Source organism: Eleutherodactylus coqui, chromosome 7 (genome assembly GCF_035609145.1).
Source record: "Eleutherodactylus coqui strain aEleCoq1 chromosome 7, aEleCoq1.hap1, whole genome shotgun sequence".
Taxonomy (NCBI): domain Eukaryota; kingdom Metazoa; phylum Chordata; class Amphibia; order Anura; family Eleutherodactylidae; genus Eleutherodactylus; species Eleutherodactylus coqui.
Genome location: NC_089843.1, coordinates 23,552,296 through 23,565,247, shown reverse-complemented (window position 1 = coordinate 23,565,247; position 12,952 = coordinate 23,552,296).

Here is a 12,952-nt window from a genome sequence, read left to right as displayed (position 1 = left end):
GCTGAAAGGAACTCGTATTCGGTAGGCCCAACTCTGCTGATGTAAAACCTGATCCCAGAGTAGTATGTCCAGATGGGCCCGCAACATTTTGGGAAAAATAAGATTTCAATTTTAAAGATCGAAACAACCAACGGCAGTCAAGATATACTTGAAACCAGTCCGTTCATGGAACACCACAAAAGGAAAGACCCCTGGATAGTACTCTAATGTCAATTTCATTAAGTGTCTTAGAAAGGATATTTACCACCAGGGAGCGATCCACGTCTAATTCCTCCATTTCTTGCTCGATCTGGTCTGTATTCCTGGCTCCCTGCTTCCTCCATCAATGGTGTCTTCTCCCACCGCGCCTGTTACATTTGTGTTTCCAAGGCGTCCCCTCACTTGCGGAGGGCACTGATCTAAAAATTATAGCACGCATGGTCGATCATCGAAGGGCTTTCATCCAAGGAATCCGAACTGGCAGATGTAAAGCCAAATCTCTGAACGTGTCTTGGGCGTTGTATGTTTCTATACCCACGTGGTCGCCTTGGGCTTGGAAAATGCTGCCTGTGTCTGCCGGAGCTTTGCCAATTGAAAATCTGGCCTTTCTTATAGTCCTTCGCATCACAGAACCATTTATTTCTTTTTGTATTCTCAATATCCTCTTTATATTTCTTAAGGAAAACGTCACATTTCTTTTTTAATAGTTCCAAATCTTCAAGCTTCATAGACGTCTGGAGTTCTGCATCAAATTTGCTCAGCTGGTCCTGACATGACTTGATCTCCATCTGTAAAAACTCCATGTTGAGTAACATTAAGTCATACGCATACTTGTTGGTACAGACGTACAGACGGGGTCCTAATTTGAAGGACAAATTGGTACATACTGCACGGACAAAGACACAATCCACTACTCAGACTGTATTGGCACCCCCAAAAGGGGGCAATTTGCCATGCTTGGGCTGCTCTAGTTGTTATAATATGATCAAGGGCAGCTCATTCACACATTCCCGCACAGGAGAAACGTTACCCAATCAGGGCTAGGTTCACATGTAATTCTACCTATGTAGTTTATGTTATATCTTGTCCGTGTGGCCTATTATATCTAGGAGAGACTACTAAAGAATGTAGAACTAGAATCTCAAAACATAAGAGCACGATCCGTACGGAAAAGAAGGAAGTCCCGGTGGCTAGGCATTTTGTTGAACATCATCACGCAATTAGCCAACTTAGATTTCGGATTATTGATTCCGAACCCCCCAATATGAGAGGAGGCGATAGGGAGAGGTGCCTAAAATTAAAGGTGGCATGTTGGATTTTTGAATTGGATGCATTACAACCGAATGGGCTAAACCTAGAGTATGATCCCCTTTCACTGTTCTAGTTTTGATCCATCTATGTGATTTTTTGATTATGTTTTTATTCATGTTGTTTGTCTTGTTTTCACAGGTCTCACGCAGCCGCAGCCGCAATATCCTTTACGCTCTCCGCTTTTTCTTCTATCAAGATTGACTTCTGGGGCTTGCCATTGTCTGATGTGACATCTGTCCTGTAATATTGATAGGATCCCCTCTTTTGTTTTTTTGACCGTGACCTTTGTTTAGCAAGATTACATATGTTCTTTATTCAATTGTTGTGTATAATAAAGGATGTATTTTCTTTGCATACTGCATATATTGGTCACTGTTTTTTTGTAATATTTTCCATGCTAATATTGATGGAATTTAGTATTATTATGTGAGTTTCTGGACACGCTCAGGGTCCTTGGGTCCGATCTGTGTGTACAGATTGCTAGAGTGATAGCTCATTGTGAACTAGTCTTATTTTTGGCTTAAGTCCTTTGATGGATATAACCTAGATTTATGCTCAGCCTTTGGAGCTAATATGTGGCTGTTTGCCGTTTTAAGCATGAGTGAGACGCTGTGGTTGTCATGACCATGGTGTCCTCCCCCACTGTTCATGTTAGCACACTGCTGTATCGGGCGCTTTAATTCTCGCGCTACTTCGAAGGTTCAGCCCATACGCAGATCTTCTGGACCTAGTAAGCGCCGTGGTTGCTATGACCACGGTGCTTCTCCACATTGTTGAGGTCAGCATGTAGCCTGACTGGACGTCTGGAGTGTCGCGCGATCTCGGGGCTCTGACGTAAGCGCGAGTCTGTCATAGCTGGGAGACAGGACTGCAACTGACAGAGCGGAAGCGGCGCTTATTGGTGACATCAGACGCCCAAGTGTTCGACTACATACCGGGATGAAATGAGCGGCATGGATGCGGCAGCTGCGACGGTGAGATTATAGTTCTCTTCAGCTGTATGTGGGCGTGGTTTATTTGTTTATGTTGGTGGTGATTGGGTGGAGCTTTCTATATATTCTGTATGTATTTCATTGTTTCTCATGCACTTGAAAAAGGCTCTTGCATGGGCCGAAACGTTGTTTTTTATCTGGATGCAATAAAGTGGCATCTTTTAATGCATTTTTAAAGAATGTTCCACTTCTGGCGCTGCTCCTTTACATGGATTTGATGGACTACGTTTGGAGGAGCCAAGGGAATCTAGCTTCTTAAGTGAGCTGTACGCATTGGTATTCTTTCCACCTCCCAGTATAGTGGTTGTACATTGTGGAGTGCTGCTGTGACACATTTTTGGATGAACGTTTGCAGCTCCTGACGGAGGTGGCACAGGATTGGAATGAAGATCGAACGCCAATTTCTCATCGATTCTCTACAGCATTGTTGGCTATGCCCCCCCCCCTTTTAAAGAGGGTTGCTACCTGGCCCTGCCAACCCTCTGCAGTGTCTGCCTCCAGTTCCTCCTCATGGCAGACACACTTATAAATAGACATGACGGTGGTATGGCTATGAAGCCAGCGTGTGGCATGAGGGCAGCTGAAGGCTGCGCAGGGACACTTTTGTGTGCACTGCGGACCCAGGGTCGTGCAGGGGGGTTGGGCAGCATGTAACCTAGCCGAAGAGGCAGCGGTGTGTCCCGCAGGCAGTGATTGTGCTTGGTTGGAGGTAGTGTGGTGCTTAGCTAAGGTGTGCCTTGCTAATGAGGGTTTGTCCAAAGTAAAAATTGTTAGGGGGGGGTCCCACTCTTGCCGCTATTGTGGCTTAATAATGAGACCTGGGAACCTGAGATGCAGCCCTGCATGTTGCCCCTCGCCTGCAGGGGCAACATGCAGGCGAGGGGCAATATGAAGAGCCGCCACCAGTACCACCACCTTTACTGGCATTGACATCCACCCCATATTCCAGCATGTCCAAGGTCATTAGCCAGTCCTCCATTGTCCAGATATGGGAGCATAACGATTGCCATTCCAAATTTCTATGATCACAGAGACTAAATGCAAGCATTGCACAACTGATTGTAATTAAAATCCTCTCCTTCAGGGTTTTGGACACGGATGCATCCTGAGGGCTCAGTCACACGGGTGTTTTTTTGCGCGATTTGCGGATCGCATAACAGATGTGCATCTGCAAATCGCATGACCAACGCCGACGATTCGCTGAAAAATCTGCACCTAGCAGCGTTTTCAGCGAAAGGGCTGAGCGCTGCCCGCTATCCTCTGCCACAGCTGTGGCAGAGGAGAACGATGTTCACCCATTGAATTCAGTGGAGCCGGCAGTACAGCCGGCTCCATTGAAAGCAATGGGCTGCCAGCAAGCGCCGTATGAATTTTCGGGGAACGACTTAAAGTATAAGCCCTTCCATGAAAGGCAGCCTGAAAATGTGTAAACATAAAAAAAAATGTATACTCACCTTTTTGCTGCAGCCAGAGTTCAGCCGCGTCCAGCCAGCAGTTCTCCTGAATTGCTCTCTCTTTAGTATTCAGCAGGTGGGGATTTACAAGGTTCAATTTGTATTGTCGATTTGACAACCAGGCTCCAAGAATGTAAAATCAGGTGCACTTTATTGCAATTTTAACTCAACCAAGAATATTTAAAAATCCCCGCCTCCTGAAAGGGCTGTGCTGATTGGCTGAGGGCTCAGCCAATAGCAGCCAATAGTTAATGACAGATAGCCCTTAACTATTCATATCTGTCATTGGCTGAGCACTCAGCCAATAGCTAAGCACTAGCTGCTATTGGCTGAGCCTTACGCCAATCAGCACAGCCATAGGTATTCCCCCTATGTTTTCAATGGGGCTAGCGCAGCTGCCGCTGGCCCCATTGAAAGCACTAGCGATATGCCGATCCTATTCCAGCGTCTTTCTTGCGCTGCAAGGCGAGAGTTTTCCCGTGCTCTCGCAGCGCAAGAAAGAAAATATCGCCAGTGAGTGTCCACCCTAAGTCATGTGTAGTTGATGATCGGGAGTCCACCACTCTAGACCCTCATCCAGTGGCTGATCATCCAGCCCACTGTAACTGCGTCGGGACAGATGTTGTCATCAGTGGTCAGAGGAGGACGTTAAAGCCCTAGGTTCACTCCTATTGAAATGCTGCTCCTGCTCTTCCTGCTCTGGACTATGGTCAGGACATGGCATCCTATCCTGAGCAGGATGTGTAAGAGCAGTGCAGTGTTCCTATTCATTTTAATGGGAGTGAAGTCAGTGCTCCATCTTCTTCCTCTGACCACTGATGAAGATGTCCAGCCCGCTGCAGTGACAGTGAGCAAGACGATCAGCTGATAGACGAGGACCTTGAGCAACAGTCCTACTACTGATGACGCATCCAGGTGATAGATCATCAATTGAAAAAGACTGGCAAGACCCTTTAACCCTTTAACTAGTCACTTTTAAATTCCATCAACATGAGCTTCTGATGGCCACATTTGCCTTCTCAAAAATTTAAAACATGTAAAGATTTCTCATGATGTGAAACATCAGACTGTTTCCTGAAACTTAAGGATAAAGCACCATTGTAAGGATAGAGTGAAGTTTCCTTTACTGTAGTCATAAGTAAGGCCAACCTCATACAATGTTGCAAAACACTGAATAGCATACTTTGATCATCCTGCAGTATGACATAATGCTATAGCATTACGTCATACTGCATTCTGACAGGCAGCCTATCAAGCCACCCCCCTTTCAGAAGGCCCCTGGCAGCCATGACACCTGCATGGCTCCCCCGATCTCTCCCTCCCTCCCCCCCGCTCCCTCCCTCCCCCCCCCCCCGCTCCCTCCTGCTGACTGCCGCTACTCACCGCTCCCCCGCGCCGGCACCCGAACCTTCCGTCTCGAGGGGGAGAGACTCGCTAAAGGCAATGCTCGCTCGAGCAATTGCCGTTAGGGAGTATACTCGCTCATCTCTAATCAATAACCTTTGTAATCTTTGTAACCGTAACCTATGTAACAAGTAACCTTTAGTGTATAAGAGTTGGCAATGTTCTTAATTAAACAGAATTCATTGAGTTCTCATTGGAGAAGTGTATTGACATAACACGTTTTTTATGCTATTGATAGATAATTGCTAGCAAAATCTTCTTATCACAGGCTTCCATATCTACCAATTTAGCACCTGGCAATGAGGTCATGAGATCGATACCTGTGTAGTCCAATAACAACTTTTTCTACTTCTAAGTTTAAAAATGGACATGAAATATAACCACAAGAAGCGCATTTGTGATTTCAGCCAAGTAGAAAGTTTACTAAGTTACTTAGCACTAACCTGTATATATCTATATAGACCAAGGATCTGTGCTGCTGGGATAGTGGTGGATGAATGATGATCTCCAAAAACACCAGCTAATGGGCAACGCTCTCCACAGGAGTAATTAGGTATCACCTTATCTGGTCCAGACAGAATTTGTAAAACATATTTGACAGCCAATCGCTCATCTAAACATGAGTCAAATATCAGATATCCCAGTGTAATATTGGGTAAAATGTCAGGATTCTTGTTAATTGTATCAATCACAAAAGAGGCAACCATAGCATGTATCATACCCTCAACAGATGGACTGTAAATATAAATATATCATTTCTTGATCTTACATAATTCATCTGATATTACAAAGCTACTTGTTCTAAACATTAACCATCCTTCAAACTCCGTATTAATCACTTTGCTACTGGTATATCACATGTCCATAGCTGTGAAATATCTTTATCCATTAGGGGTAACAGTATTGCTACACATAATATTTAATAACCATTTTATGCTGTGCTGTCCCTTTAACACAAATTATTGCATTACTTTTCCACTGAGCTTCTGTACACAACATTTTCCTACATTAAAATGACCTTAGAGCCTGAGAATACATTTTGGACAATTGGGTAATATGACTCACTGAACCCTATATGTGCTGTTCTGCCACAGAAGACTGAAGGGATACAGGTGGATCCAAGATTATGGCAATACTTCTGTGACTGCCCAATGCACACGGTGTCATGGTATGTCTTATACTAACACTGCATCTCTCATTTTCTCCAATGCATAGCAGGACTATCTTATCCATAGGATGTTCACATGTCCTATTTCCAATGTGTGTATCTCATTCTGTGCACTAAAGGTCTTAATGGGGATCTTTATGCTGAAGAAACAAGGCAAAAACTTAAAGGGGCTGTGTCACTGCAATAATAAAACCAAAAACCCAAACTCAGGCAGTTGGTTGCTGGCTTGGCTGGGTGAGATGCCTATGATGTTGGCCATGAAGAATATAGTTTCTCCTTAGGATGAGCATCTAAATGGTGTGAGAAGACCTATAAGGCCATATATGTTCCTCTGGGAAATGTTTGCAGATAGGAAGATGGAACAGTGACTCTATAGCACCACCTACAAGCATAGTTTCATCATCCATTTGCATGAATTTCTCAGAGGAGCACGCATGGCCTTATAAATCTCCTCATACCTTCTAGGTGCACTCCGTAAGGAGAAAATATATATTTCCCTTCCCAGATCTGGTGAAGGAATTTAGAGGCCATAAAAGTCTCACTCTTATATTTGCAGAGTAAATTCTTAATCAGTCCAAACTCACACTGTTAGGGCTCCCACCCACTGGCGTTTTTTTCTCCACTGAGCTGCGAGAGTAAGTGAAAACTCTTGCAGAGCAGTGCGAGAAAATCGCTGGTGGGTGAGCTCTCAGCCAATCTGCACAGCCCTTTCAGTAGGCGGGGATTTTAAAATCCCTGTCTGCTGAAAGTGCTGGACAGCAGTGCCGGGGAGCCAGCAGGAGGACGCGGCTGACAGCAGGAGAGGTGAGTAATTTTTTAAATTATTTTTTTAACCACTTTTTGATGATTATCGGCGAAGGGCTTCTATTTCAAGCCCTTCTCCGATAATCATTCTGCAGGGCTTGTCAGAAAACACTGCTTTCAATGGGAACGGCAGCAGTGCTGATCCCATTGAAAGCAATGGGATAGCATGCCGCGGACTTCTGCCACAGCTGTGACAGCTGTGACAGAGGATTCCTTCATCCCCGCGGTCTCCACGGGGATGAAGGAAACTCCTGCCACAGCTGTGGCAGACGTCCGCGTCATTCTCCATATCTTTTCAATTGGGCTAGCGCTGCTGCCACTGGCCCCATTGAAAAGACTGGCGATATCCCAGCGATTTTGAGCTATCTTCTGCGTTTTTCTCGCACTACGATGCGAGACTTTAACTTTAGAATCGCATCGCAGTGAAGAAAAAAACGCCAGTGGGTGGGAGCCCTTAGTGTTTGGTTTTAGATATCGAGAGAACTAAATTGCCTCAAAAGCTTGCACTGTTAACATAATTTCAATTGTAAGCCACTAAAAGGTATCATATCTACAAGATTATTTTCTCTTACTGAGAAAAATAACATTATGTTTTAGACGACTAATACACAGTAAGCATGGGGGTAGTGAAGGGAGAGAAGTAAGTCATTTAGAGTAACAAGTAAGGGGCGAAAACTGATGACTCTGTGGCAGATGGTTACAAATTGAGTTTGTCAGGTTACATAGTAACATAGTGTGCCAGGCCGAATGAAGACAATATCCATCCAGTTCAGCCCACCTCAATCCCCCCTACTGTTGGTCCAGAGGAAGGCAATAAAAACCCCGAGCCGATTTAGTTCAACCAGGGGAGAAAAAAATCATTCCCGACTCCACATGGCAGTCAGAATAATCCTGCATTAACGTTTGAGTTCCTATCTGACTCCAAGACTCAGATTAACAACCCCGCTGGTCACATTATTTCTTTATCCTGTAATATCATTGCACTATAAAAAGATGTCTCGTCCCCTCTTAAACTCCTTTAGTGATTTTGTCTTCACCACGTGCTCAGGCAGAGAGTTCCACAGTCTCACTGCTCTTACAGTAAAGATCCCCCATCTGTGTTGGTGATGAAACCTACTTTTTTTCAGAAGTAAAGGATGCCCTCTTGTTACTGTCACAGTCCTGGGTATAAACAGATCATGGAAGAGATCCTTGTATTGTCCACTAAAGTATTTATACATAGTTATTTGATCGCCCCTTAAGCATACTCTTTTTTCCAGGGTAAATAATCCCAATTTTGATCGCCTCTCTGGGTATTCCAATCCTCTCATTCCGTTTATTAGTTTAGTTGCCCTCCTTTGAACCCCTTAAGGCACTGCAACATCTTTGCTGAGCACCGGTGTCCAGAACTTCACACAGTATTCCATGTGGGGCCTATCAAGTGCCTTATACAGTGGAAGAATAATGTCCTCATCCCTCGCCCCTGTACCTCTTTTAATGCAGCCCAATACTTTATTTTTGCAGCAGCTGATTGGCATTGATTGCTCCAGTTAAGTCTACAGCCCACTAGTACCCCCAAGTCTTTTTCCATATTACTTTTCCCTATCAGTACCCCATTTAGTGCATATTGCTGACATCTGTTGCTCCTGCCCATGTGCATAACCTTACATTTATGAATATTGAACTTCATTTGTCATTTTCTACCCAAGCCCCCAGCTTATCTAGGTGATTTTGTAGCCGTACATTGCCCTCTTTTGTATTTATTGTATAATTCTTTATCATCTGCAAATATTAATATTTCACTGTGTAGTCCTTTTATCAGGTCATTGATAAATATATTGAACATAATGTGGCCTAATACTGAACCCTGTGGCACCCCAGTAGCCACAATGGTGCAATCAGAGTACAAACCATTTATTACCACCCTCTGCTGATGGACCCCTCATGAACCCATGTTGATCTGACATGATCGACACTTTATGAACCCGTGTTGATGAGGAGTTATTCTGTTGTTGTCCTTGAGGTGTTCTAATATGGCATCTCTCAGAAAGCCCTCAAATATTTTTCCAATTATTGAAGTTAGACTTACCGACCTGTGGTTACCAGGCTATCTTTTAGACCTTTTTTGTATATTGGAACCACATTGGCAATGTGCCAATCCAGTGCTACAACCTCAATCTCAATAGTGTCCATAAATATAATAAATAGCGGTCTAGCTAGCACTTCTCTTAGTTTCCTTAGAACCTTTGGGTGTATTCCATTGGGCCCGGCGATTTATCAATTTTAATTAGCTTCGCACTTCCTCCTAAGTTAGGCAGATGATATTTAGCGGAGGTTCATTTTATTCCCCTGCATCTCGTGTGACTTTTTTTTTTGATTCGTGAATACACTTCAGAAAAAACTAAGAGATTTCCCTTCCCCCATCATCTTCTATGGTTTCTCATGAATTAATTATCAAAGGGCTAGTGCTTTCAGTACAAATCCTTTTACTTTTTATTTAATTGAAGAATAATTTAGGGTTATTTTTGCTGTCTTTCGCAATCAGTCTCACTGCCTCATCCTTAGCAATTTTGTCATTTTCTTTTAGTCCATAGGACTAAAGGACACTACCCTCTCCTAGCTTTTCTCCTACCTATCCAACCCCTCCTTCAGTGTCTGCTTTGTTTGGCTCTATCTCCCCTCCTCTTCCCCTTGCTTTTGGGGTTCCCCAGGGCTCGGTTCTTGCCACTCCCCCCGATTCTCCATCTACACAGCCCCCATTGGACAGACCATCAGAAGATTTGGCTTTCAGTACCATCTTTATGCTGATGACACCCAGTTATACACCTCTTCCCGTGACATCACAGTAACATTCCTTCAGAATTCCAATGACTGTCTGTCCACTGTTTCTAACAGTATATCCTTTCTCTACCTAAAACTGAACTTCTCAAAAACTGACCTTCTCCAGTTTCTGCCCTCAACTAACTTACCTTATCCTGACATCTTAATCTCAGTATATGGCACCACGATTTAGTCCCAGACAGCACGCCTGCTGCCTTGGGGTTATATTCAACTCAGATCTCTCCTATATCCACTCCCTGGCCCGAACAAGTCAGCTGCAGCTAAACAACATCCCAAGAATCCAACATTTTCTCACCTAGTACACGATAAAAACATAGTAACATAGTATGCTAGGCTGAATGAAGACAATGTCCATCTAGTTCAGCCTGTTTCAACACCCTAGTTGATCCAGAGGAAGACAAAAAAAAAAAAACAAGGCAGTTAGCCCATTCGGGGGAAAAATTCCTTCCCGACGCCACAGTGGCAGTCAGAATTATCTCTGGTTCAACCATTGATAGCTCCTAACTAAATGTAAGCCCCAGAACAACAACTCACTGGTCACCTAATGTCTATATCCTGTAATATCATAGTGGTCTAAAAAGACATCTAGTACCCTTTTAAACTCCTCTATGGATTGTGCTCTCACAGCGTCCTCAGGCAGAGAATTCCACAGTCTCACTGCTCTTACAGTAAAGAAACCCCTTCTGTGTTGGTGATGAAACCTGCTTTCTTCTAGACCTTGTGTATGTCCTCTTGTTACTGACGCAGTCTTGGGTATACACCGATCATGGAAGAGATCCTTGTATTGTCCCCTCATGTATTTATACATAGTTATTTGATCGCCGCTTAGCCGTCTTTTTTCCAGGGTGAATAATCCCAATTCTGACTCTCTGGGTATTCCAGTCCTCTCATTCCATGTATAAGTTTAGTTGTCCTCCCCCCCCCCCCTCCCCCTCAAGCACTGCAACATAGTTTCTGGGCACTGGTGACCAGAACTGTACACAGAATTCCATGTGGGGCATGACAAGTGCCTTATGCAGTGGAAGAATAATGTTCTCCGCCCTCGTCCCTATACCCCAAGACTTTATTTGCTTTTGCAGCTGACTGGCATTGGTTGCTCCAGTTAAATCTACAGTCCACTAGTACCCCCAGGTCTTTTTCCATATCACTTTTCCCTATCAGTACCCCATTTAATGTATATTTGTGACATCCATTTCTCCTGCCTATGTGCATAACCTTACATTTGTCAACATTGTACTTCATTTGCAATTTTTCTGTCCAAGCCCCCAGCTTATCCAGGTCCATTTGTAGTTATACATTATCCTCCGTTGTATTAATTGTCTTGTATACTTTTGTATCATCTGCATATATTGATATTTTACTTTGTGGTCCCTCTATCAGGTCATTGATGAATATATTGAGCAGAATGTGGCCTAAAACTGAACCCTGTGGCACCCCTCTGGCATCGGTGGCCCAGAGTATGAACCATTTATTACCACCCTCTGCTTTCTATCTCTGAGCCAGTTCTTTTCCCAGATACAAACATTTTTGCCCAGTCCGAGCTGCCTCATTTTCTATATCAACCTATTATGTGGCACGGTGTCGAATGCTTTAGAGAAATCCAGATATGCGAGATCAATAGACTCTCCCAGGTCCAGCCTAGAGCTTACTCCATCATAGAAGCTAATCAGAATTGTCTGACATGTTCGACGCCTCATGAACCCATGCTGGTGAGGAGTTATTCTGTTGTTCTCCTTCAGGTATTCTAGGATGGAATCTCTCAGAAGCCCCTTAAATATGTTTCCAGTAATTGAAGTGAGCCTTACCAGTCTGTAGTTTCCAGGCTCACTTTTGGACCCTTTTTTGTATTTTGGAACTACATTTGCAATGCATCAATCAAAAGGTACAACTCTGGTCTTGACAGTATCCATAAATATTAGAAATAGCAGCCTAGCTATCTTATTACTTAGTTCCCGTAGAACCCTTGGGTGTATTCCATCTGGGCCCGGTGATTTATCGTTTTTTTAATTAGATTTTTAGTAAAGTTTTTCATAAGATACATCAGAACATGCACATCGAAATGAGAAACATAGACTGTCAGTGTAATGATATCACCAAATGGCGAAATAATAGGGCACACAACTAAGACTGTGGTGAACCTAGAATGAAACAGGTCCCCATAGAATCCTGTTGACAGAGGATTAAATTTTATATTTTACAGCCTGAAACAAAGCAAAGGAGAAACAATAGGGGCTGAAAATAAATAATACAGAGTGGGTGAAGGGGAGAGGGTGTTAGGGAAGAGGGGGGAACAGGAAATAACTGAAAAGAGAAGGAAGAGCTGAAAGAGAGGAGTAGGAAAAGGGGCGGACGCACGCGTATGCATCCACCTAGAGGACCACAGATAACATTGTGGAGCAAGAGTCTTCCTGGTAGGGCTGGACAAAGAACTCAGATCTCCATGAAGGATGTAGCGGAGACCGTGTTGGTTTCAATAGGGGAATCACACTAGCCATTGATAACGGTAGAAGGTTTAAGTCGTCGTCTCACCCCATCCACCCCCGGGAAACCGAGGGCCTAGAGCTCATGTCTCCGACTACACCATGGGCTCCATATCTGCAGAAACTTGCCGTGGGTACCCCTAGACCAACTGGATAGCCCTTCCAGGTTGTAGACCAAATCTACTTTGTCTCTTCATTGGGTCAGGGTCGAGGGTGTTTTTTGTAGCCATAGCGTTGGAATAAGTGCTTTAGCAGCATCAATCAGGAGAGCGACAGATTTATGTTTAAGAGGGTGGAAGACAGAGGAAGGCCTCCATAGGAAAAGAATCTCAGGGGTTATGCAAAGTTTTAATGAGATTTTTCCCTGTGCACACCCCACGTTACGCCAAAAGGGATGTAGTAACGGGCATTCCCACCAAATATGACAATATGAGCCTATTTCTGTGACACATCTCCAACATTTATTATGAACTGCCAGTTTGTGGTCGTGAAGTCATTGTGGAGCCCTGTACCACCTCACCAGAAGCTTATAGTGCGCCT